At 40.9% G+C, this 27,035-nt stretch overlaps 1 protein-coding gene and 1 long non-coding RNA gene across 3 annotated transcripts in view; both read right to left on the bottom strand.

Annotated features, from left to right (window-relative positions):
- Nucleotides 1-27,035, bottom strand: part of LOC143367054 (dnaJ homolog subfamily C member 5) — a 357,446-nt gene that overhangs the window by 124,878 nt on the left and 205,533 nt on the right. The window lies entirely within an intron of this gene.
- LOC143366800 (uncharacterized) lies at nt 22,908-24,626 on the bottom strand. The gene is made up of 2 exons (XR_013084820.1): nt 23,651-24,626; nt 22,908-23,563 (listed from the first exon to the last, which is right to left on the bottom strand). It is a non-coding gene; the product is annotated as an uncharacterized LOC143366800 (long non-coding RNA).

A 27,035-nucleotide genomic window follows, 5' to 3' on the forward strand; every position in this document is an offset into this window, starting at 1 on the left:
CCGCAGATGTACCTACCTAAGTAGCATTTCTGACGGAAAAGAATTGTCCAGCCTTTGGGCCTGCCATTTCTGGCGTAGACCTTTGGCAGGTACGTATCCATTTCAACAGGCAGTGCCACCCGTGGCGCCAGTAAGACCGCCCCCGGTTTTTGCCATTCCAGAGGGGTTTCTTGCAGTGAAAATCAGTAAATTTGCAAGCGCAATATCTTAAAAACCAGTGGAAATAAAGTGTATACATTAAAGCTTATTGAATTTGTCTTGGAACGCACTATCAATTCAGGTCTTCAAAAAAAATAGTTCCATTTGAAAAACCGAACTTGACCATCGTATCTTTTAAAATAATAATCGAAAACAAAATTCGTTCGCGCTAATAAATGGGCCCCCTCGAACCATGCAATTCCCTATTTTTTTTATATTTTTATCGACAATACTTTAAGAGATATCGCGCTGTCCACTCCTTAGTGGGACACCCTGTATATCTTACAGATTGCGAGTTAGAAAATAAAATCGAAAAATAGCCGAATCTTCAGGGGTTAATTCCACCCCCTTAGTCTGATTTTCGGCAGCAAAAAAATTGCGTTATAATGAGGAGGAAATTCCCTACATATCCATAATGTTTCAGAATTTTTTAAATTATCGGGTTCGGGATCTTCCCTTGTCAGCGACGCAGATCGATCCACCAATCATCGACTCTCGATAAGCCAATCAGCGCGTCGCGTCGATTAGGGCCCTTTACACGGACGGTCTTGCGCGCGGTCCGGCGCGCCACACGCCGCGCGGCCCGCAAAAGTACGTGAAGCCGGATCGTGGTGCTCCTTCGCGCGGGCCAGAAGGTCGTACCCGTCACTACTTAGAGATAGCGAGTTCGAGCTCCCATTTCTGCGTCGACTCCACATGCTTTTTACACGATCCACCGCAGTGGTGTATTGTGTACTACTTGTTCGATGTATATCATCGATCTGCGAAACGATCGGCAAGACACGATCGCGATATACGTTTGCGAAAAGTATCTCAAATTCCTCAATATACCAGGCTATCATAAATGCTGTTACTGTAGGATACACTGAAACATCTGTTTTTAGAAAGCTACATTTGGTTGACCTGAAGGTGCTATATATTCTGGAAATGGTTTATGACTCAGTTATAACGACTGTAAAATTTTACAAGGGTACTTTAAAAAATGTCCAAATGTTTCCCCGGCAATGCGATGGTAAATGAAATTGCAGTTAACACATTCACTGTTGTGACGATCATAAATATTACTATCAACGGCAATAATTACCATGTCACTGCTTGTTTTAATATAAAAACTAATATTGATAGACAATAAATACATATAGGTATGCAAGTCATGTTATATCTAAGATAAATGATGAAGAGATGTAATATGCAAGATGTTTTGAAGAAGGGGGGTAGTCTGCTGATTGCTCGTGATGCAGGTCAAATTTTTCACCCACGCTCTTGCGTGGCGCGCAGCAAGAAAGCATCACAGTCCTGCCCCCGCGCCAGAAAGCACCACGCTCCTGCCCGCGCGCAAACCTCGAATCCAGAAGAGTTTACATAAGAGACAGAAAAGGTAGTTAGAAAAGGAAAAACGATACTTGAAACCAGGCTTGTTGCGCGCCTCAGGTTTTCCGACAGTGATCGAATATTGATCGTTGTGTCGTAAAGTTAGGAAATATATGTAATTAACGAAAAAAAAAATAAACTTAGCCTAAGGAACTTGGAAGTTCGAGGCTCGAACCTACGTTTAAAAAGTTTGCAGCGGTATAGCAGCTCGACACTCTACCGCTGCGCTACCGACGCCGTCGAAAAATGCGGTAGATACTTTACAATGTAAGGCGCATAACAGTTTCAAATGATTCGGTTTTTTCAGTTTCTTTAATTCCTATGATGTTTTGCTGTACGTATAAACATTGAAGATCGCATAAAACACTTATTTCATGAAGCAATTCTACGTGTAAGTTACTCTGACACGGCAAAAACAACAAAAAAATCGGTTTTTAATTTTTTTAACTGCGGCGCACCAAATTGAAAAATCTGAAAAAAATTCAGGACAATAGTAACAATGATACGTACTTACAGTAAAAATATAATTATAGTGCCAAGACTGCTTCGATACACAATCCGCATTTTTCAGCATTTTTTGGCGTTCTTTATTTTTCACAGCTTGGTATTTCAATTTAAAAATCTGAAACAATTCTCTAATAAGTGCCCCGATAACAGAAATGCCTCTGATTTTTTTTCAAAATTTTTCATCCCCTAGTATAGGAGAAATTCAGCAAAAACCTGATTTCCTATTTTTGCCCTTTACTACCCTCCGGGTGGAGATACGAAGTTGACAATTGCCAAAAATTTTTCTTTTTTAATAAGCTTTCGAATGGTTCATAGTGAGTCGAATTCGGTTCAAGGGCACATTTGACCATCTTAACCGGCTATACCCTTTGATTTGTACTCACAATATACTACAAAAAATACTAACATAAATATACTTTCTTTAGAAAATAACAATGGTGAAAACAAAGGAAAAGGAGTAGAAGCGTGTGAAATATACGGAAACTGAGTTAATTGAAGCAATATGTAAAACAAAATCTGGACTACCCATACATAAAAGTCAGCCGTGAATTTGGTACTCCTAAAACCACATTGTTATATAAGAAACGGGTACCCATACCACCGGTAAAACGAAGTGGACCGCCCACAATTTTAACAAATGACGAAGAAAACCAATTACTTCAGTGGGTACTTTATATGCGTAAAGCTGATCACCCAATTTACAATCACTCAAATTATTAAAGTTGTGTTCAGTTATATTGGCCGGTGGATACGTTTTCGCGAGCAGCGCTCGAGGAGAAATCAGCCCCCACCACCTGACGATCGTGGATTGGCAGTTGGAGTTGCTTGGCCCCAAAAGGGTACGGTGGGGTAACGGGAACGCTGCCCGGATCCGCCTGAACGTAGTCGCGTGACTGCTGTTTGTTCTTAGCGTAATAGTTGTGTATGTTATGAAGTTATGCGTAGACCAATACGAGATGAAACTATCGAGAAAGAATCGATGTTCTGACCAATAGAACTCCTGAATTTTTACGGACATAACACACACCTATTCTGATGTATCCAGAAAGGCGGTGGCGTCTCGACGCCAAGTACATGTTTCGACACCCTGTATATGTCGACTGTCGCTGCCGTGTATCTTTACTCGAAACACGGCTATTCTAACCTTACCTGAAATTTATTTCTGATTATTGAAACTTATATTTCTTATGTAAACCGCATATAAGGTTTTGAATAAGACTAAATGTAATAAAATCAGTCCTCGCATGACAGAGATATCGTAATATCATGTCGTGTACCATATGAAAATGGTAAGGTAATCAATTTTTTCTTCAAACAAAATTTTTTTGACTTTCGTCAATATAATGCGTATACGGATTACACGCACACCTTCAGTCAAAAGAAACTAACACATGTTTCGTTTGTCGACTCTCGGGATTATTCGGCAGGGATCGTCGTCCGTCATTGTATATACATATACCTATGTATACTATTGAATACCAAGTGTCAAACTATCATAACCTGCCAAGTGTCAAATAAAGTAAGTTGTCCAAATTTGAAATATCACGAGTTTTTACACTAAATAGGAGACTGAATTATTTACTCAATTAACAATGTAAGTAGCCAAAGTTTGTTAATAGATTTTTTATGTAAAGCTTATAGAAATGAAGGAGACACACAGACTTGGAAGTTGTCCGGAGGAGGTTCGACAGAGAAGCATCGTCTTTCGCATATGTTTCTGGAAATTTGTACCATGCATGTACAAAATAATATATATTGATTTTATACCAGCAAATTGTTTTTAATTTAGAGTTTCTATGTGTAGATTGTTTAGTCTAGTAGGCTGACTCTTGGGCCTGTAAGATAGTGCAGACGCCTTTTTGGGCGTAGGCCGGTTAAGTGCGTGGCGAGTTTGGCTTACCCGCCTGGGTTACGTATTGCACACAAGCCAGGCTCTGCTTGTCCTGGGAGCCTGCGGAAAGGCTCAGTTCGTCTTTCGTGTTCGGACTGTAACCAGTCCAGATCTAGTTTTAATAAACGTCCACCGTTAATGTTAATTGCCTGACTTTTATTGAGACCACCTCCTACAAATCTTCAGACGTGGGATTCGTAAAATTTTTGGATAGTGTGTGAAGTTTTGTTTGTTCGCGACTTATCAACTTTGGGCCGATAACCGCTGTGAACGTGGTACTTTTGTTTTCATCGCGAAGCTACCAATGTGCTCGTGATATTTAGTGGGTTAGGAGGTGACTCTTTTGTGGTGAACGTTTATCTTTTGTGTATGAACGAACTCATTAGACCAGCCACGATGACTGGAGGAGGGAAGACGTTACACGAACTCACCATGGGTGAGTTGAAGGGTCTGCTGCGCGCTAGAGATTTTACCGTATCCGGCAGCAAGAACGAGTTAATCGTCCGCTTGATAACCGCCAATCCGAATATCGAGGATAGTATTCAGCAACCATCCGATGCCGACGGGTTTCACGATGCGGAGCCCCCCGTTTTCCCATTTGTTGAACAGCCGTCAGGTGAACCCTCAACGGCTCCTACGGCTGATGCGCTAGTTGGAATAAGAGAGATGGAGCTTCTTCGGCGTGAACGAGACTTCCTTCAGCGCGAATTGGATTTTGAGCGGCGCTCGAAGGGTTCGTCGGCGATACCGCGATCCACTGACAGCTGCGCCAGCTAGCGGTCCAGAGTCGGCCTTAAAACAATCGCCGATCTGTTGTTTTCTGACGCTGAGAATGATTTTGATCCTTGGAAGCTGCAGGTGCAACGTTTAAAAAGAATGTACCAGTTAGATGTCTAATTTGGCCGTTACAGCAATGATTGATTCTGGATCGCCCGTCAGCTTGTTTAAATCTAGTTTGTTACCGTCTAATTTTTGTCTCAATCCGACACCAAAAGGCAGTAGTTATCATGGCATCAATTGTTCACCCTTAAACATTATGGGCGTTTTCTCAAGCAAGGTTTATATTAATGATTTGTGTGTGACGATCAAGTTTTTTGTTGTACCAGACGAGTTGATGTCTTCTTTTGCATTACTTGGAAGGGATTTTATTTTGTCGCCTTCCGTTCGAATTGTTATGGGTCGCATTTTTGAAGTAACTAAGAACGGTGATATAAATCATACGCCGGAAACAGATGATTTCGTTGAGGAAATATTACGAATAGATTATATAGAGGATCCAATTTCCGTGAGTCCTAAATTTTACGTTGATCCTCAGTGAGGAATAGAAACAACAAGGGAACTGAAACGGTTGTATTTTCACGACAATGATTGTCTCGGTGACGACAGTCATGTCCCGTATTCAGTTGAGGCAGTTATCGCGCTTAAGACGGAACAACCAATTAGTTTTCGACCGCGACGATTGGCTTTTTCGAATAAAGAGAAACTACGGGATATTTTTGACGATTTGGTCAAAGAGAATATTATTAGGCCAAGTAATTCTCCATACGCGAGTCCAATCGTGCTGGTACGGAAGAAGAATGGGGAAATTCGATTATCACGAAGTCAATAAAATAACGATTAGAGACAATTTCCCTGTACCGTTGATTGATAATTATCTAGACCAATTACGTGATAAAGTATATTTTACAAAGCTTGATTTAAAGAACGGATTTCACCATGTGAAGGTGCCCGAGTCTTCTATGAAGTACACCACCTTTATAACGCCGTTAGGACAGTTTGAATACTTGCGAATGCCTTTCGGATTGACCAACGCACCCCCATTTTTCAGAGGTACTTGAATGAAATTTTGAATGATTTAGTCTGGAAAACCGAAGTCCTGCATTACCTTGTTGATTTTCTAATAGCCACGCAACTGTTGAAGAACATCTTGAGATTTTGCAAAAGGTGTTCAGGTTGGCAAGATGATATAATTTACACTTTAGGTTAGATAAGTGTTTCTTTTTATATCATCAAATTACTTATTTGGGCTATTCGATAACGGACAATGGCATTGCACCCGCCAAGGAAAACGTGGAGTCGTTTATTAGTTACCCCGTTCCAAGAAATGTTAAAGAGATACACCGTTTCGTGGCGCTGGCTAGCTACTTCCGGCGGTTTATTGAGAATTTTTCACTCACTGCAAAGCGGTTATATGATTTATTGCGAAAAAATGCCATTTTTGTTTTGGGCCAGAACAGAACCATGGGTTTGTCACAATTAAAGAACATGTCATAAGCGAACCAATTTTGGCGATTTACTCTCCAAAATCGAAGATCGAACTTCACTGCAATGCGAGTTGTAACGGGTTTGGTGCAATTTTGTTGCAAAAACAGCCGGACGGAATTTTCCGACCTGTTTTTTATTTTAGTAAATGAACGACAGTCCAGGAGTCAAGATACCATAGCTTCGAGCTCGAGTGTTTAGCAGCTATCCACGCGATTAAACGGTTTCACATATATTTGTTTTGCATCCCATTGAAAATCATTACAGATTGTGACAGCTTTAGATTAACGTTGAGCAAACAAAATGTTAACCCACGAATTTCACGTTGGGCAATGCTTTTACAAAATTACAATTATGAAATTGAACATCGAAGTGGCAGCAAGATGTCACACGTTGATGCGTTAAGCCGTTGTCATAGCGTACTCACATTGGAACGAAACACATTTGAGCAGATACTATCAATAAAACAATGACAAGATCCTACAATCCGTGAATTGCGGGACGAATTGGAAGTAAAGGAAAATAAATTCTATGAATTGAGAGACGGGTTAGTATATAAAACAGTTAAGAAAAATAAGTTGTTGTTTTATGTACCTGCATGTTTAGAAAATAACGTGATTCGTGCGTGTCATGATAATTTAGGACATCTCGGAGTAGATAAAGTCGTCGAGAATATAAGTAAAGTTTATTGGTTTCCGCAAAATCGTCGAAAAACATTGGAAACTGCTTAAAGTGTGTACAGTTTTCTTCTTTTAGTGGGAAAGTCAAGGGCTTTTTACATAGTTTGGGTAAAGATAACCTGCCCTTCCAGACGATCCATATTGATCATTACGGTCCTGTGGAAAAATGTGGAAGTGGTTATAAATTCATTTTGTCCATAATAGATGGGTTTACCAAATTCATTAAGTTATATCCATGCAAGACAACAAAAACGGAAGAAGTAATTAAGTACATGAGAGAATATTTTCGGGCGTATAGTAAGCCTAAACGAGTAAGTCAGTGATCGGAGTACTTCTTTTACTTCCGGCTCGTTTAAGGAATTCTTAGCGACTGAATCAGTTGGTCAAGTGTTGATTGCGGTCGGAACTCCACGTGCGAATGGGCATGTGGAGCGCTTTAATCGCGTCATAGCGCCAATGTTGGCGAAGTTGTCGGAGACACCCGGAAAATGGGATCGCGTCTTCGGGTCCGTAGAATATGCGATTAATAATACGATTTATCGGTCAACGGGAGAGAGTCCCTCTCGATTATTATTTGGTATGGACAGCTTGCGTTTAATTTTGGACTCGTATTCTGAGAGCGATAGGGATCTTCCCACGATACGTGGAGAAGCTGCTGACAATATTGTTAAAAGTCAACGGGTTAATGAACGTGCGTATGATCAAGAGACACGGTAGTGTCTCGCGCCAAGTACACGCACAGCGCGAAACACAGAGTGTCTATATTACGCCACAACCCGCTATCAAGAACCCTTCGATTATCGAATCTCAATAATGGTTGATCCGATTAGATTTGGAATGGTCTTAATGGATAGCTTGGGTTTGATTTATAACAGAAAAGTGTCTTCGTTCTGTTCCTACATGCCTTACAAACTAAGCTATTTCAATGCAAAGTTCCAATTTGGCGAATTTTATGTTCTTAAGATTAAGAATCGTCGTCGTCAAGTGTAGGTAAGAGGGGACTATGAAAGGGTGCGGAAATGTACCGCCAATTCGCTTCCCAGGCGGGTAGATTGTATAGATTGATAATTCCACCACGTGTAAAACAGGATTCATCTGCTCCGTGCACGAGCGATGTGAAATGCGAATCCTCCTGCGCTCTGCCGAGGAACCAACGGCAGAAATTCCGCCGTCTGTCAAAATCCTCGGGCAGTAAGTGCTGCACCCGTTGTGCGTGGTAAGGGTATAAGCCTGTGGGATTTTGGATTAATGATTTGTCAATTAGTGCGAGTTTGTGAAATATGCGAAAATAAAAGATAAAATAAAAAATATCTAATCATTAGTCGATAGCGAATATAACGTCACTGACTCAGATGTTAATAAAAATTTTGCGATACATTTTGTGAATAAATTATAGCGAAAATTAAATGTGAAGCTAAAGTTAGAATAGGAAGATTTATAAAAAATATCACTTTCTATAACTAAACTCCTACAAACCTTCATCATGCAAAACGCGATACACATACGTGTACAACAGTCCCATTTCCCATGCAACACCTCTTGTACCGCGCCCCGAGTCATTATTAAAATGTTGCAGGACTTCCTCTTCCATATCCACGTCTCTTGCGGGCCCTCGCCCATCGATACAGGGGAAAAAGGAACCCGTAGTATTAAGTCTCTCGCACAATGTTAGAAAAAATTGCCAGGATGGTTGTCGCCGATTTGGAAACCGCTCGGCATACAATTCCTTCGCACGTGTACTGCTGCAACCGGCGCCTCCATATGTAACCACCATGCTGAACATCTCAAGGGGTGGAAGTAACTCGCTCTCCCATAGACTATTTAAAGATTTTATTAAATAATGCCAAGCTGCTTATCCTGATCTTCCTTTGCATTGCGATGTTAGGTGGTTAAGTGCTGGGAAATGTTAAAAACGATTTTTTTTGCAATAAGAAGGGAAATACCACTTTTCCTAAAAAAACATATACAGCAGAATTAGAAAAAAGTTTGAAGATGTTAACTTTCTCATTGAATTAATATTTCTTACAGATATCACTCATCATTTAAATATTTTAAACTCGTTACTGCAAACGAAGAAACAGGACCTTGCAGAATATATGAATTATATTCAAAATTTTCGCAAAACACTGCAAGATTTTACAAATCAGTTGCAAATACACAACTTAAGTAACTTTCCAAGCTGCAGAGAAATCAAAGATGAATTTCCCGCAGCGAACTTTCTTATTTTCATATCTGTCCTCGAGGATTTAAATGAACAATTCCAAATTAGATTTAAAGACATTGAATTTCTGGAAAAAACCTTGAATTATTCAGTGATTCATTTTCAATAAATATAAATGACTATTCGGAAGATGTGCAATTAGAATTACACACTTTACGCGAGCACCACCAACTACAATATTTAACCGATAAAGGAGAATGCTTATTTAGAAAATTAAATTCCGCAGAATTTCCACACCTCAAAAAAGTAGCTATAAAAATTGTATCTATTTTCGGATCCACATACAGATGCGAAAGTGCATTTTCTGTGATGAAATATATTAAATCGTCCGAATGCGCCTCGCTAAACCATTCAACATTTCAAAACTTCATGCGAGTTCCTTTAACTGACATGGAGGTCAATATTTATAATCTGGCGGAGGAAAAATTGCAGAAACGTTACTCGCAGATACGTAAAGCCTAAAAATATAATTGTATGTACATATATGTAAAAAGTAAAACGGTATAATATTATGTGAATTTTATATGAATTTTGTTAAATTTCATATTGTAAGCGTTGATATTTAATTCAAAACTATTATGGAATAAAATTATATTATACACAAAATGTGTATAAAATGCATATTTCTATAACATGTATATAATATGTATATATATTGTACAAAAATTTATAAAATAAGTACTGATTGCACTTTCATAAAACCGAATAAAATGTATAACACATTTGCATTGTACGAAAGTTGTTTAAAATATAAAATGTATTTATGTATTGTACGAAAGTTTAGAAAATAACTACACTTGTATTTTTATAAAAATAAATATATTTTTCTAATGAAAAGTCAACCACTACGATTATTGTATTACTGTATCGTTGTATGTAATACATTTTTTAATTCTTTTTACGTCATTTTGAAATGCTAGTTTAAATTTTAATTTTTCCTACTATTTTTAAGTCATTATGAAATTTCCTATAAAAACTTGACACATTTGGTACTTTCACCATCAAGCGCCCCAACATGCTTCCTAGCGGCGTTACTGTCTCCTCGGAGAAAGGGTAGTAGGAATCGTCCCAACTTAGCTGAAGGCGTAGCGTTGGAGGGAGAACTGAAACGTGTGTTTCAGGAGTGGTTTTCCCTATCTTGGGAAGGCCTGCCCTAGACCCTTCGACGTGAGTGGTTATGACCTTATGATTTACCTCACTCGAAGCGGATTAAAGTTCGGCCTGAACGTACAATGCAGATGTGCGACTCAATTTTAATGAATAAATTATCTGTTTTTCAGTGCGGGGAGGGGGGGGGGGCAATACGTTCCTTCGTGTAAGGACATAGGAAGAAAAAGGGGACTCCGTGTGCACCGTCTTCCCTTCAAATTGGAGACGGATCCATTACGTCCCGAATATAAGCACGCGCTCGAATTCCAAAACAGAAGCAGGAGTTGACGTATTTCGTGCGAAAGAAGGTGGGCCCGGGGGGCAGAAATTGCTGTGAATAGGGCCTCTTCAAGAGAGTGGCCGCTTGGAAGGGATGCAGGTCCGATTGGTTAGGTTAGAATCAATCGGACTTTTCTCGCACGTAATATGTGAATGCGTGCTTTTGTTTTAAAATTCGAGCGCGTGGTTATACTCCATAGATAAGCGATCCATCATTAATTTGAAGGGAGGACGTAGCAGGCGGACCCACCGACCAATCACGGCAAGATTACGACCGCGAGCGTCTTTCTGGAAGATATGAACATTAATACAGTCCACAAAGTGTTAATACATTCCCCGTTAAGTTATAAACTAGGTTAATAATATTCGGCATTATGATAGGAAAAAAATGGCATGTTGAACGTTTTCCCTATTCCTTTTCATTCAGCGCCATTGTTCGTTGGGACAAAAGCGGGCTCACAGCGAAGCGAACATTCATTTGTTGCTTACGATCGGTAATTTTGTAGGAAATTGTATAAAAAATGAGATTATACGCGGGTTTGTATTGGATTTATTAGTAGATATTCTGACACACAGAAAACGCAAAAGGAGTAAGTGAAGTTGAATTGAAAATAAAGGAAAATAGAGACTCTGATTGCCCGCGGCTATTGTCTCTCGGTTTCTCGCCTAACGTCTGGCGAATTCGAAAACCATCTCCCGACTAACGACTGCCGTTTCGAGGCATCGCCTTTGTCGTCGCAAACGCACACGCATACACACACCTTCGCTCCAAGGAGAGGCCAGTGTCGCCGACTGTTTACATTTAATAATTGTTTTGATCGCGACCGGTAACTGCCGGTTATTTTGTTACTACACTCGGCCATCCTGATCTGACATCTGCCCTCAGATGTCTCTCACACTTCCACGGTCGCTCTCGCTTGAGTTATTGTCACTAAAATCGTCGATCCACGGCTTCATGGAGTCCGCAGCGGTCGAGGTTTGCCGTGGCCCTTCGCATTGTCCAACCTTCTGCACCAAATAACGATCGTTCCGTAGTATTTTAATTACGCTATAAGGGCCAAGATATTTTGGCGACAACTTCAAACCAGGTCCGAGCTGCGTTCTGCGAATAGCTACTAGATCGTCTTCCTCGTATCGTCTAGCTGCCTTTCTCTTCGCGTCGTAGGTCTTCTTGTTGGCCTGCTGCACCTCCAGTATGCTTTCCTTCGCTCGTTGCCTCAATTCATCTCGATCCTCGTTGAACATATTTATCCACTCGTTCTCGATCATCTCTTGGATTTTCGGATCACTTTTTAATTTCACCTGCGTTCCGAATAACAAATTGAAGGGCGACATTCCTGTACTCCGGCTCGGCGTAGCGTTAAGGAATCGTTGGGTTATTTCCAAGTATTTGTACCATTCATGCGGCTTCGGTGCGGACAGTTTCGTCAGTAAAGGAATAAGAGTCCGATTAATCCGTTCCACCTGGCCATTGGCCCGAGGCACACCTGTAGTGATTAGGTTATGGTGTATGCCCTCTTCTTTGCAGAAATCTGCAAACTCGCGGGACGTAAAGGCTGTACCACGATCTGAAATTATTTTCCTCGGATTTCCGAATATTGTGGATTGCTTCCTCAACCATTTTAAAACTTCAGCGGTATTTGTCGTCTTGGTTGTATAAAGCCACACGAATTTCGTAAATGCATCCACCACGACGAAGATGTACCTATATTCTTTCTTCGTAGACTGAATTGGCCCTAGGTGATCGATGTGATAAGTGTCTAGCGGCCGGTCCCCTTTGTCAATAGGATTTAAAAAACCTTCCTGCTTTCCCTGTTTCCTCTCTGCGAGTATGCAGCTAACGCAGTTTCGAATGACCTTCTCAATCTTTTCTCGCATATTGCGAAACCAGTAGTCCCTTTTGACGAGCGCTTCTGTCTTACTTGTTGAGAAATGCCCCTCCTCATGTGCACGACGGGCTACCGTTGACTGCATCGATTTAGGCACAACAACTAACATATCTCCACCAATCACTTTAAACAGTACACCACCTCTTACGCAGTAGTCGTTCGTTTTACCCTGCCGCACCAGATCGACAACGTTCCGCAATTCACAATCCTTTTGCTGCGCCGCACGGAGTCGCGCGGTCACAGTCTCCTCACTCTCGTTCACAGCCATACAAAATGACAACGCATTACGGCTCAGCGCATCGACATGTTGCATACTTTTACCGGGACGATGTTCGATAACATACTGAAAATCCTCCAGCTGAAGAGCCCACCTAGCCACTCGTACGCAGAGGTCTTTTTTCGCATGGTCATAGTAAATGCCTGACAGTCCGTTACTATTTTAAAAGATATTCCCAGTAGGTAAACCCTAAACTTTTTTAACGCCTTTATTATTGCTAAGACCTCGAGCTCGTAGCTGGTATACTTCTCTTCGGCCGGGCTGGTTTTTCCGCTCGCATAATATACCGGGTGTAACGCACCGTCTTCATCATCGCGTTGCAGCAGCATTGCACCATATCCATACATACATGCATCAGTGTGCAGTTCCGTATCCGCGCCTATTCTATAAATTTTCAATACCGGTCCACTACACAGTGTCATTTTTAGATGCTCAAACGCTTGTTCCTCCTTTGCACCGAATTCAAATTTAACATCGGCTCTCAGTAAATTTGTCAACGGCCTCGCGATTATTGAATACCGGTTTACGAATTTCCTAAAGTAACCTGTCAGCCCTAGAAAACTTTGGACGCTCTTAACATTTGTCGGCTTTGGAAACCTCATGACAGCCTCTGTTTTGTGTTCCGACGGGCGCACGCTGTCATTCTCGACTATGTGCCCCAGATATTCGACTTTCGTCTGCATAAAACGGCATTTATCCCAATTAATGATTAATCCATATCTGCTCGCGGTGTTCAGCACCTTCTCAAGATTTTTTAACCCGCTCGCGTAGTTTACAGACGGTATCACGAGGTCATCCATATACGCCAGTACACACTTAGCGGCTATCAAATCTTTGAATACGCAATTCACGAACCTTTGAAAGATTGATGGAGAATTACACAGGCCAAAAGGAACTTTTAGAAATTCGTATTGTCCGTCGGGTATTATGAAAGCCGTATACTTTCTACTATCTTCGTCTACGTCTACGTGAAAAAATCCGTTTCGCAAGTCCAGTGTACTGTAGACTTTTGCATCTTGTAATAAATCTAATTGGTCTTCCACCAGAGGCAGTGGATACCGATCCTTTATGATCTTTTTATTGAGAAGTCTGTAGTCGATGCATATTCTGATTTTACCATTTTTCTTCCTGACAAGAACGATAGGACTTGCGTATTCGGATAAGGACGGCTGAATTATTCCTTCGGCTAACCATTCTTCGATCTGAGCCTTTACTTCCTCTCGCTCCGATTGCGATAACCTTCTGGCCCTCTGATACACTGGTTCGTCGTCTTTCAAAATTAGCTTCATCTTTATGCCTACGCTCTGTTCTTTTATCGGCCTATAGTTAACGACAAGATCTTCTACAGCGCTTCTGCATGCAGCGTCTGCGATATACGACACATCTATTTTATTAACCTCGCGAATATCGTCTATTTTGAAAATCTCGGCTACTTCGGGACCAGGAGAAATATCACTCTCGGGCTTAGAGATTGATAGTTTACCAGTCTTTATACTGACGTCGACCGTGTTTATGAAGTCCGTACCGAGTATTAACCCCTGCTGCATTAAGTCGGAGGAGATCACGCGTATTGTGATCGGGTATGTATTATTATCTATTGTAATATCTGCAGAGAACTCCCCTAAAGTCTTATTCGTATCGGAGCCCACGCCACGGAACAAAATTTCGTTATTTCGCAACCGCGGAGCGCCGATCTTTACATATTCATCCGCCCGCATCAAACACAAGTCGCTACCCGAATCGATAAGTGCTATCAAACCACGCCCCGCTATCTTTACCTGTTTGTAGTGTTTTCCTCGTGGAAGCTCTGTAACGCTACACATTTTCTTTTCCGCATTCGCCTTCTTCGGGCACTTTGACGCAATGTGTCCGTGTTCATGGCAGTTGAAACACTTTAAACCCTTGCCCTTTACTGGGCAATTCGCACTAATGTGATCAGGCAAACCACAATTAAAACATATTCTGCCTCCCGAATTGGCGGCACGCACTGGTTTCTTCGTTCTATCTTCGGGGCGCTTCGCCTTCGCCTTCATGTTATTCCTCAATTCTTCATAAATGACGAATCTCTTCTTCAGCTCTCCGATGCTTTTGGCCCCGTACAATATGACTTTATTGGCCTCTTCGTCTCGAATCCCATCGATTATATACCGTATCACCGAATCAGTGTCTACGTCTGCTTGGGTAGCTATGTCGAGCATCTTGTAGGTGTACTCCTGGTACGACTCGTCGTCCTGTTTTTTCCTCTGCTGCAACTCTCGATGTATTTTGTGACTACAGACCTTATCTCCGAATTCGGATCTTAAGGCACTCTTTAAACAATTCCAGCTCTTGCCACATTTTTCATAATTGACGAACAGCTTCGCCGATCCTCGCAGAAGTCTTCTAGCATACATGGCTTTTTGGATGCCGGTCCATTCGCACATCTCGGCCGTTTCCTCGAAATCGCTGATCCAACGTTTTATACTTCGCTTGTCGTCACCGCTAAACGTTGTCATCGATTCCTCAACATCTTTGAAACTAGGCACATACCTTACACGTCCGTCCGTTCTGCGAGTATTGCGTCTTAATCTGTATCTCACATCACTATCGTCATCGTCGTCATTGTCATTGCTTTCAGAACTGCCGTCTGCATGTCCGCTAGCAGCGTCGCTTCCGTCGTCTTCCACGCCTTTGTCTGCGTCATCTTCTTCTTCACGTTCGCCTTCCAACGCTAGCGCCGCTTCCAACCGACGTTGTAGCTCTTCTTTGGTTCCGGCTATCTTTAACTTTCTCCTTTTCAACTCCACTCGAAGGTCCTCCCTTGTCATTTTGGCCAGATCGGATTCATCACGTACGTTCTCCGCACTGGTACCTTCCCCTTTTTTACCGTCACTCATCTTTAAAGTCTTTAATAGTTCTTGGTCACACTGGAAAATGTCCAACCTATCCCGCGTTTGGATTATGATGGTACTTGTTTTATACAATCCCGGACGAGCCCCCACTTTTGTAGGAAATTGTATAAAAAATGAGATTATACGCGGGTTTGTATTGGATTTATTAGTAGATATTCTGACACACAGAAAACGCAAAAGGAGTAAGTGAAGTTGAATTGAAAATAAAGGAAAATAGAGACTCTGATTGCCCGCGGCTATTGTCTCTCGGTTTCTCGCCTAACGTCTGGCGAATTCGAAAACCATCTCCCGACTAACGACTGCCGTTTCGAGGCATCGCCTTTGTCGTCGCAAACGCACACGCATACACACACCTTCGCTCCAAGGAGAGGCCAGTGTCGCCGACTGTTTACATTTAATAATTGTTTTGATCGCGACCGGTAACTGCCGGTTATTTTGTTACTACAATTTCATACCTGTTTTCCCAAGAACGTTTCAACAAACTTTGTTTGTCAGCATTTCTAAAAGGCAATCAAGAACATGGGGCTGTCTTCAAGAATTTTAGGCATTCTTCGGCCTGAGTTAATCGGTATATTGCTCTATCGGTGGATAGTACATGCGATGACTTCGGACCTGCACGTACCGTTGACGTTTGCCGGCACACGGGGTAATACGGTCATAAACCGCGACCCTGACGAAACGCTTTAGCCGATCAGCTTAATTATTTTTCGGGAACGAGGCGTGGTACACAAGTCAGCCTGTTTAGTATTTATCTAAATTTGCCTGGTGTGAGAAAGATGCCACCAATATAGTAATTAAAAAATATTATCCATCAATACGTCTCGCGTTCAGACACAAGAAGAAAAGGGGTCATGCGCTGACAGCGCGTGGGCCCTCCTGCCGTCCACCTTTCAAATTAAAGACGGATCCCTTATCTCTCGAGTATAAACACGCGCTCGAATATCAAAACAAAAGCACGCGCTGACGTATTCAGGGCGAGAAATGGTGAGGCGTAGGGAGCAGATTATATTCTAACCAATCGGTCCTTGCAAATGCGAAGTTTCCACCTTTTCACAGCAATATCTCCTCCCCAAGGCCCACTTTCTCTCGCACGGAATACGTGAACGCGTGTTTTTGTTTTGATAGTTCAACGCGTGTTTATACTCGAGAGATAAGTGATCTGTCGTTAATTTGAAGGAAGGACGACACAGGCGGGACCACGCGCAGTCAGCGGACTACTTCTTTTCTTCCTGTGCCTCACCGCGAGGCGTACTGGTACTTCTTCAGAATAATTTCGTTTCCTAACCCATTGCAAGGGAAACATTTTTCGATCTAACATAAGAACATCTTCTTTTGGTCATCCTGCGGGCCACAAGATCAATTTTCATCTCGTGAGGCTTCTGGGCGAGGCAGCTTCGCAAAGTGATCATGGTCGAGGTAAGTAGTCTTCTGACTCTCCACTCCGCGAGGCATGCCTCGCGAGGAAGCCTCGCGAAGTCGATACGCGGCTTAAAGGGTCATTCTGGTAATCACGACGCAAAATTCGGCAATATTCAGTCTTTTTTCTCAATGAATACAATGAATAATAATGTCAAACTTTTTTTCATTTATTAAATTACTTGACACGTATACGGAACATTTTTTTAAATACACTTTTAATTGTGTTTTTTTAATGTTATCTGCAGTTCAAAATCGCAGCTTTGAAAAGAAATACCTCCCTGGCAGGAGTGATTTAAGCTCACGAACTCATCTGAAACAAAAAAACCAAGCTGACTCTTAATCATTATGAGTACCGCTATCGCAGGTGCCAGAATAAGCCACGGAAGTCAAAATTTGACAAAATTGCGCGCATTCAAACTTCAAGTATGGAAAATTCCGAAACTTGAAGTTTGAATGCGCGCAATTTTGTTAAATTTTGACTTACGTGGCTAATTCTGGCACCTGCGATAGCGGTACTCATAATGATTAAGAGTCAGCTTGGTTTTTTTGTTTCAGATGAGTTCGTGAGCTTAAATCACTCCGCCGTCTTTTCAAAGGCGCGATTTTAAACTCCAGATAACAGTGAAAAAACACAATTAAAAGTGTATTTAAACAATTGTTCCGTATACATTATAAGTAGCTTAATAAATGAAAAAAAAAGTTTGACATTGTTATTCATTGTATTAACTGAGAAAAAAAACGGAATGTTGCCGAATTTTGCGGCGTGATTACCAGAATGACCCCTTAACTCGTACCGGGTTCGGTACTCAGTATCATAGAATAATCTGCCTAACCGAGTAATATACGGCATTTATAACCCGAGTAACCCGGTTAACACGGGTTACAGTAATACACTGAAAACGTTTATAATTGTAACCATGTTTCCAAATAGTAATGCATTTTAATTCAATATCAGACACTCGTTGGTAGAGTGATGCGTGTCGGTAGAAGTAATAAATTGCAAGGTCAAGGATTAACTTGGCCGCGCCGAATTCGCGAGCGTCTGCCGACGGTGCGGGTTTATGACCCCGTTGTTCGGTGCTTCGATAGTACCTACCGCATGGACGACACCCACTGTCGACCAGATGACGGGACTTTGCCTATTGTGTGAGGTAAAGAAAATATTTGAATGATAGCAAATATTAAACAATGGAAGCTATAAAGCGAAATGGGTGTCCGGCTGTATAAAATATTGAAAGACAGAGTTTCGTTATGGGTGGACAATATTGAAGAAGAAAACTTATTTCGAAGGGTATTTGAGTACAATACTAGTATAAACTACTTAATAAAAAGAGCTTAACGTCCGCCGAGCAGTCCGCATATCGACTGCGGTAATGTTTTATTACTTTATGTGGGCAATGCGGAAACCCCCGGACACGTCATGAGTTTTGGGAAAAACGCACACTTCGTCGAAATTAATCAATCCTGCATGCATTATGTACTCGCTATTCGAGGTTGGAATAACTCTTATCGTGGATAGTTGTGAGAATGATAGGAAAGAGGGTTCTCCATCTTGTTAATACTTTCGCTACGATGGTCCAATTCGGAGCAACACTCCTGCTGAACGAGACGCCGCGCCAAAAATGTGCACATTGCGCGCGGACAGTCTTCAGCATTCAGGGCTACATGATGCTCCTAATCAACGCCGTTTTTACAATGTTCGGAACGTAAGCAAATTATAGACAGAGCTATATTTTCCTAATGACGTAAGGTAGAAACTGCAACTCCAGAGTAAACCTACAGAGTTTTGTGGCGAGCGACTATAGTTGCATGTCGTGAGTACAATGGCGCCTGCGCCATTCTCTCTGCAACTTCGAAACAGATCCCTTAGCGAAAATATTGTCCGAAACTTCGTTAAGGAGATATTAACAAAAAACCCCGACCAATCAGAGCACGAGCCCTCCGCCCAAGCACCCGCGCTGCGAGTACGAACAAAGCAAGTCGACATGCATCGAAGGAAATTGCGTAAAATGGCAAATGAAAAAGACGTAACAAATGAAATGGAACATTTTCTCATGGTTTGTTTGTCATTTAAAGTAATTAATAAATGAAGGATAATTGAATGATAATCGTGTATAACATACTATTGCGAGATGAGAAGTAGGCCGACTATCCAAAAGCTGAAATGTCACAGGGACAAGGGGAATCGCCCGCTCGCACCACCCTATCCCTTCCAAGGAATCCTACTTTTAGGTTCTTAGCGGCTGTCAATATTCGCGGGCTGTCGTGATTTGTTTCGTTCGCATTCTACGTTACGCGGCGGACTTTGTTGCAAGGGATTGGTTGGAGCGAGCGGGCGATTCTCCTTGCCCCTGTGACATTTCAGCTTTTGGGTAGCCGGCCTACTTCCCATCTTGCAATAGTAAAAAGACAAATAGACAGTTCTCTATTAGAAGAATCGAGAATAAGAAGACAAATTTACGTACGGAAATTTGGAGAATTATCTCCGGAAATAAGCCAAAGCCTGCGTTAAATTTAAAAAATAATAATCACTAATAAAGTAACTGAATCTCACCCTTTCGGAAATTGAGCTGCAGCTTGAAAACCTGTGCCACTAACAATTAGTGGAGAAATTGCTAAAAAGGAAAGACTGTTGTTGGCACCATCCGAAAAAAATAAGAGGGAATTACCGCCTGAATTTACAGATCCCTCTAAACGTCCAACTTCTATTTTTGGCTTCAAAGAAACTTGTACCTTAGTCTCATATGTACCAAAGAAAAGGAAAGTTGTTTTATTGGTCCCTGGCATGCATAAGGACGACGCCATCGATCCAATAAGTGGAGAGGAGTATAAACCTGAAGTAATTACTCTATATAATATTACGAAAGGAGGTGTTGATATGGCAAATAAGATGTGCTCCAACTATAACTGCGCCAGAAGCACTTGAATATGGCCCATAGTTACATTTTACTCAACGCTAAATGTTTCTGGAATGAATTCGTTAGTTGTTTATGTAGAAAACAACCCCAATACTATCATTCGTCGTGGAGAATTCCTACGAAATCTTCCACTGGATATGGTAGAGTTTCACCTTCAAGTACGTCTTGCGGTTCAGAACCTGTCTCGTCTCATGCGACTCCGAATACAAGAAATTTGTGGGGTGGAAAATGTGGAGAGAGACGTAAATATTGAACGTGGAACTGGCAGATGTCAATATTGTGATACAAAAAAGAATCGGAAAACTCGGTATTTTTGCTGCCAGTGTTATAACTCTGTATCGTCGCACGGAACTTGTGCAACCAGTGCCACCTAAGACCCTCCATAAGCGTTACCATCAAAGTAAGCTTTACTACTAGCGCTATCTATCGGCAAGCTACGACATTCCTACCTCACCACGCAGTAACCATTGTCACATACTTTCGTAGACATTTTAATAATTAAGCATATATTAAAGCGACAAATGTTATTAAAATATCGTAGTCACACGGGATGTATTGTACCTCAAGAATAATTTTCGAACTCATTCTTCTAGCCGAACGAGTGATCGAGCCTAGAGATAGCTTAAGTACTATCCAGTAGAATTACAGCAAATTCCGGAAACGGCTGCGGCTAGTTCCCAGTAAGGTAATGGTGCTCCTCTTTGAATCGAACATTGTAAGGTTATAGTCTTTGGGTATATCTTTGTCACGGAGGTTTCAAGCGTGCCTCCTATTAGTAGATAGCAGCGAAGACAAGGTCTTGAAAAACCATAGAATACAAAACTCTGCCAACAGTGTCAGGAACGGTTCCGGGAACGGTATATATATATATATAATACAGTTACATAAAGATTAACATAACGTAATAAAATACATACAATACCATATAAGAACATACAAAACATATTAAAATTAATTGTAACCTAGCTTGTAATGTTAACTTGTTGTAATTATAAATAAGAGCATTGTTAAGTTTAAAAACCCGCGGATTTCAATCCTTAGTCTTTTCCAACGAACCCGCCACTGTACTAACTCTCGCGGGGATGCCGCCCCCCTCTCGAGACCTGCGACCTTCAGTTGTCTCACGTCTAACAAATCCCAAACCCTTGCCACAGCCCTTCTGCCCCTTTTAAAACGCTAATTATATCTATCATTTTACGAACTACATTATCACGGTTCCTATTAGACTATAAGAATGTTACCGTGCCGTATGGAATAGGGTGGAGTGAAAAAACTTTTTTTCTATGATCAAATTCTAATAATGCGGAAAAGTTGCCTACGTGGCCCAATAAAACGTGTAAAAAAATTCAGCTCGATCGGATAATTTCTTCTGTGTGCACCAGAGGCCGTAACTTTAAAAATTTTAGTACAAAACTTAAGAAAGTTCAACATTCTTCCGTTGGTGGTTTCTATCTTTTTCTTTACCCAGGACTATATTTGTTGCATAAATGAAGCAAAGAAACACCCGTGGTTCATTTCGGAACCACAGAAATGGCCTATCGGCACTCTTCGTCCACTTTCCTAACGGAATAAGTGGCCCAAAACCCACCACGCGGAGGTAGCTGTACGTCGGACTCCTTGTTTTTGGGTTGTTTTTTGTATTTTAATTTTTTTTGTTTCTTTAAATAATTTTATTGTTTTTTTTGTAATGTATTTTCATATTTCTATTTGCCAGAACGAGAAACTGCGCTTGTTATACCTGTTATTGATGTGCAAACTTTACAGCGAGAACTGATTCTTCGTTTCAAAATTTGGCATCGATTGACGGGACAACAATGTACACCGAATGAAACCATCCCTTGCATCGCTGCCGCACACTTGACAGAATGCTTCAGTCACGAGTTTCACCATGTGTTTGACTGCAAGAATGTGGCGGGGATACTTAAGAAATTTCCAGGCTAGAAACAAGCTGTTGCTCGACAATTTCTCTGATAGCTCCTGATTAAATAGTTATTGTGTTGAGAATTGGAGGTGACTTGATTCGAACAGAAGACCAATCGATTATTTTAAAATAGTCGTCTGCGAAGAAGTTGATTTCTGGAAGTGCACGAGGTAGTACTTGTTCACCACTTTCATCTAATTCTCGGGATTGCAAAATTTTGCGTAACGCATCTAGACGAACTTCACGCAGTAACTAATCAGGAGCTATCAGAGAAATTGTCGAGTAACAGCTTGTTTCTAGACTGGGAATTTCTTAAGTATGCCTGCCAAACTATTATAAAATAGTCTAGAGCTGGAGTTCCGAGTGATCGTGTGTGCTACTCGGAAAGACTCAGTCCTTCGTAGAGACTTATTAGTAGTAAGGCAAAACGGGTTCTAGACCAGGTCATCTGACGGGAGTGCGGGGAAAGTGAGGACGCCGGGGGGCGGTGCGGGGGGAGCGAGGAGTGGGGGATTCGCTGCGCGCATACCAGCTGCGGAGTGGGGGACGCCGTAATCGTGGAGGGGATCAGTCCTAACCGAGACGCCGCGGAGACCTCTCCAGACCTGGTCCGCCGTCGAAAATTTTTCAGACCTAACCGAGGGAGGGGACGACCCCAAAAAATGTTTTTAAACCAATATGCGGCATCAGCAGAAATCCCCCCCCCCCTCCCCCACATAAATCTAGCAAACCAATATGCGGCAAACAGACATTTTTTTCCTCAACGCAGAGAAATAATATTTTTTGAATCACCAATCTAGCAAACCAATATGTAGCCAACATACATTCTGCAGCTAACCATATTTCAAACATCGTAGCGTATCGTACGATCACGCATAATTTGAGGCCTCCGAGACAGCTGCGTGAGATGGTGCCATTTTCACGGAACGAAGAATGCATGAACAAAATATAATACTTTTGAAACGTCGAATTTTAGAATTGTGCGGCGAGGAGAGAAGGAGGAGGAAGATGGACAAATAAATGGAGAAATAATATATGTTTGTGAAATTATATATTGTTACATAGTTAAATAAGGAAATAATAATAATATTTCGGCGTCTGGTATGCATCACGAACAATCAATTCCAATCCTAATGCTAATAGTTCACAATCTATTAAAGATTTCAGTTCGTAGCAGTCGCTGTCGATAATGATTTTCTCGTAATCTGCGTTCGTTGTAGTAGCGGTACGTATAATGTCAACAAAGGAGGCGTACTTACTGGTTACGGAGTACAAAATTTCTGATAAACAGGAGAACATGTAGTCGATACAACGAGCATATTTACACATTTGAATCATCGTAGCTTCATACATGTATATGACTGAACTATTATCCGAGATTTTAGCAATTTGTTCGCTGTGTATTCGCGTGAAATCGATACGCAAATGATCGATGGCGATAGGATCTTGGTACGCTAATGGGGCATCGAAGCGGAAACGTCGAAGTATCTGCGATTCTTGCTACAGTAGAAGCTTCCACATTGACATGGAGAAGCAATCCTCATGATATTTATTATCGGCTATTGCGATCTCCATGCGGCACGAATCCTGTCTAATGCAAATCCCGATTATGAGACGTTTGTAGTCTGTAGCGGTAAATGGATAATCACACCCCATGATTCGTATGGTAGGTTTTTTCGGTACTGCACTGCTGTAAGAGCCACATACCCAGAGTTAATGACTCAATTGGTTTCGTATAAATAGAAAAATACGTAGAGGAGTACTATGTACTATGTACCTTATATTCTATTGGTGTTGCTGTGGCTGTTGTTGCTGTTGTTGTAGAGGCTGCTGTTGTCGGTTTGGAAAATTCATATCGTTCCACTGATTAATGTGGTTTCCGCACATGTTGGAAGTGACATTGAAATATCGGTTATACATTTTGAATACGTACTACGGCAGAGTCTAATGAACGGACGCGGTTACTAATTGTGCGGACATGAACCTATGCGATGCAATGAAATCTGCAAGACTTCGCGACTCCGCTTTTTATAGTAGTTCATGGACATAAATGTGTAGAAGTAGAGCATGTTGGTGGAGCGGCGGCGATGATAGAGGTGCATAACACCATCCCTACCATCTACCATCGACCCCTCCTCTTATTCCTCATATACAGTAAGGAGCATAACTGAACCAATAACCACTAATTTTGTATAAATCTTTATTTATTGCTAAGAATGTAGAAGAATATTAAAAATGAACATTACAGTAAGTTTTATTACAGTTAGAAGTAACATGAGAAATTTTTTCAACAATTAATGTCTCCTCGTTTAGCACTGACAAACAAAATGGATTGACTCGGTTTTGCACCGGTCCGTAAAAGGAATGTTTATGTGGAATGTTTCAGCAGTATGTTTACATCTAGCAGTTTGATATGCTTACAAAATATTAGTTTACGTCTCAGCACTCAGTTCCTAGCAATCAGTCGAACGGAAAAGTACGCAAGTGAATTACAGCAAATATGAAGAAAATTGCTTCAAATTGTTTAAAAAAAGTAATTTCTGTTTTGAATGACGGCTTGTCAACACGTCAGACGGCGAGAAATTGTAGTGTTAGTCAGTCGACAGTGTAGAGAATAAGAAAAAAATACTGTAAAAGTATGTTATTAAATGTTGGAGGAAGACCAAAAAAATTATCACCGCAGGATGAACGAGGAATTATACGGTTTGTCACATCTGGTGAAGCTTCAAGTGCAACCATGGCCGCAAAATTATTAAAAGAAGATACGGATATACAAGTAAGCAAGTGGACAGCACGAAGAACCCTCAAAGGAGCTGAGTTTAGAAGCATTAAGAAAAAAAGAAGCCGATGTTATCGAAGAAAAATATAAAACTTCGTTTGGAATTTGCTAAAAAATGTCAAAACTGGACAACTACTGAATGGGAACGGGTTATTTGGTCAGACGAGACCAAAATTAATAGAATGTGTTCAGATGGCATGACATGGTGCTGGATTCGTAAAAATGCAAGGCTCAAACCACGACATGTAAAGCAAACGATAAAACATGGAGGCGGATCCCTAATGTTTTGTGGTTGCCTAACAGCATTTGGCGTTGGATCACTGCACGGAATTAATGGCATTATGAATCAGTACATGTACAAGGATATTTTACAAGATCATCTCATAGATGCTGTTGAAAATATGCCTTTTGAAGATGAAAATGTAATTTTCATGCATGACCGAGACCCTAAGCACACTGCTAAAAGTGTGAAAAATTGGCTCGGTACAAAAAAATTTTCTGTTCTGGATTGGCCTGCACAGAGCCCCGACCTCAACCCCATAGAGAATCTATGGGGTTTACTAAAAAGACGACTTCGGGATTCATATGACTCCCAACCAACTTCAATCACAAATTTGTACGATAGAATTCAAGAACAGTAGGGAAAAATATCTCCGGATTATTGCAAAAAATTAATAGAAAGTATGCGGAAGCGAATTAGTGCAGTTTTGCAAGCAAAAGGGTTGTGGACGAAATATTAAAAATAAATAATATATTAAATATTGCCAAATATTGGACGTGGTGCAAAACCGAATCAATCCACTTTGTTTGTCAGTGCTAAACGAGGAGAGATTAATTATTGAAAAAATTTCTGATGTTACTTCTAACTATAATAAACCTTACTATAATGTTCATTTTTTAATATTCTTCTACATTCTTAGCAATAAATAAAGATTTATACAAAACTAGTGGTTATTGGTTCAGTTATGCTCCTTACTGTATATCTGCTGCACACGTATTGAGATATTCTATTAAGGGGGCCGTCTCCTTTTTGTTATGGTCCGAATCGATCGAAGCGCCCTTGTAAACAGACGGACCCTAATGAAACTACTGCGGTCGGTAAAAAGAAGTTGTACAATGGTGACATCTACCGGTACTCTACGTAGACGAAATTTTGACAGCATAGTTGCCGCATGTTCTGTTGTCTCCGTCTCTGCCGCGCTGTTTCCACAGCTCCTTCTATTGAGAAGCTTGGAGGAATACGGCACGAGAGCTGCGTCTAGGCAGCGATCGCCGGGCTGCATGTACCGCTGATGGAGGGGGGAACATCGACAGGAGCGGTGGTTATGCGTGAGGAACTGCGGTGCGTCAGTCACGCACACATAACCACCGCTGTAGGTGTTTCCTCGTGCATCAGCTGTAGCTGGAGCCCGCCAATTCCTGCGTCTAGCATCAGAGCCTTGCTGAACGTAAAGGAGGATAGCACTATTGAAAGATAGAGAGGTTGAGTAGTGAAGTTAGGAAACATGTCAATGAAACAATACTAATTTAGTATTTATTTATACATAGAACGATGCAATACTTTGTATAATCAATGTGCAAATTCAAAGCATACAATTTGAATAAGGTACATCACCGAAGTGTAACATGCCGATCGTAATGAAATTTATGAATGCTGTAATTCTTCTAAAAACATATGCCGCTTTTTTTTCATCTAACTATACATCAAATTATCTTTTATATCAACAAGAATTGTCTGTTTCAATAATAGTTTTGTACATGGTTTTCTTCGGAATTGTTATTCCACGGTTGTAAAAATTTATCAATATAAACCAGAGTTCAGTACTAACAATACTGATATTTGGGAATGTCCCATTAAACGATTTTATTTAGCTACGATCCTCTGTTTGTTTGTTTGTTTGATTCAAATCTGGAAACTCAATTTTAAACCACTTCCAACCATCCAATTCCCTCGAAACTTTGCAGAGGTGCGTAGTTTGGTTGACAATACAAAATTATGAAAAAACTCCGAGTGGGTGAAAAAATTACCTAGTCACCAAGAAATAATAACCCATAACAATAAATCAACCATTCTTCAAGCAAACTGTTAAACTGCATACAGCAAAAAGAGTAATGTAAATCCACAAACACTACAAACTAGAAAAAGTATATTAAAAAATTTATAATAAACGATTTTATGAAAAATGCATTAAAAACTAAAAAATAATTATTTTCTTATACTACAATTTCGATGGTGTATTTTCACATAAAATCGTGGAGCAGGATATCTCGCAACAAATTCATTTCGACACTTGAGGCTATACTAAATTGATTCATATTCTGTTATGAAATATCCTGAACCACGTTTTTATTTAAAGTTGAAAAACACCATCGAAATTGTAGC

The sequence above is a fragment of the Andrena cerasifolii genome, chromosome 3 (assembly GCF_050908995.1).
Source record: "Andrena cerasifolii isolate SP2316 chromosome 3, iyAndCera1_principal, whole genome shotgun sequence".
In the NCBI taxonomy this organism is placed as follows: Eukaryota; Metazoa; Arthropoda; class Insecta; order Hymenoptera; family Andrenidae; genus Andrena; species Andrena cerasifolii.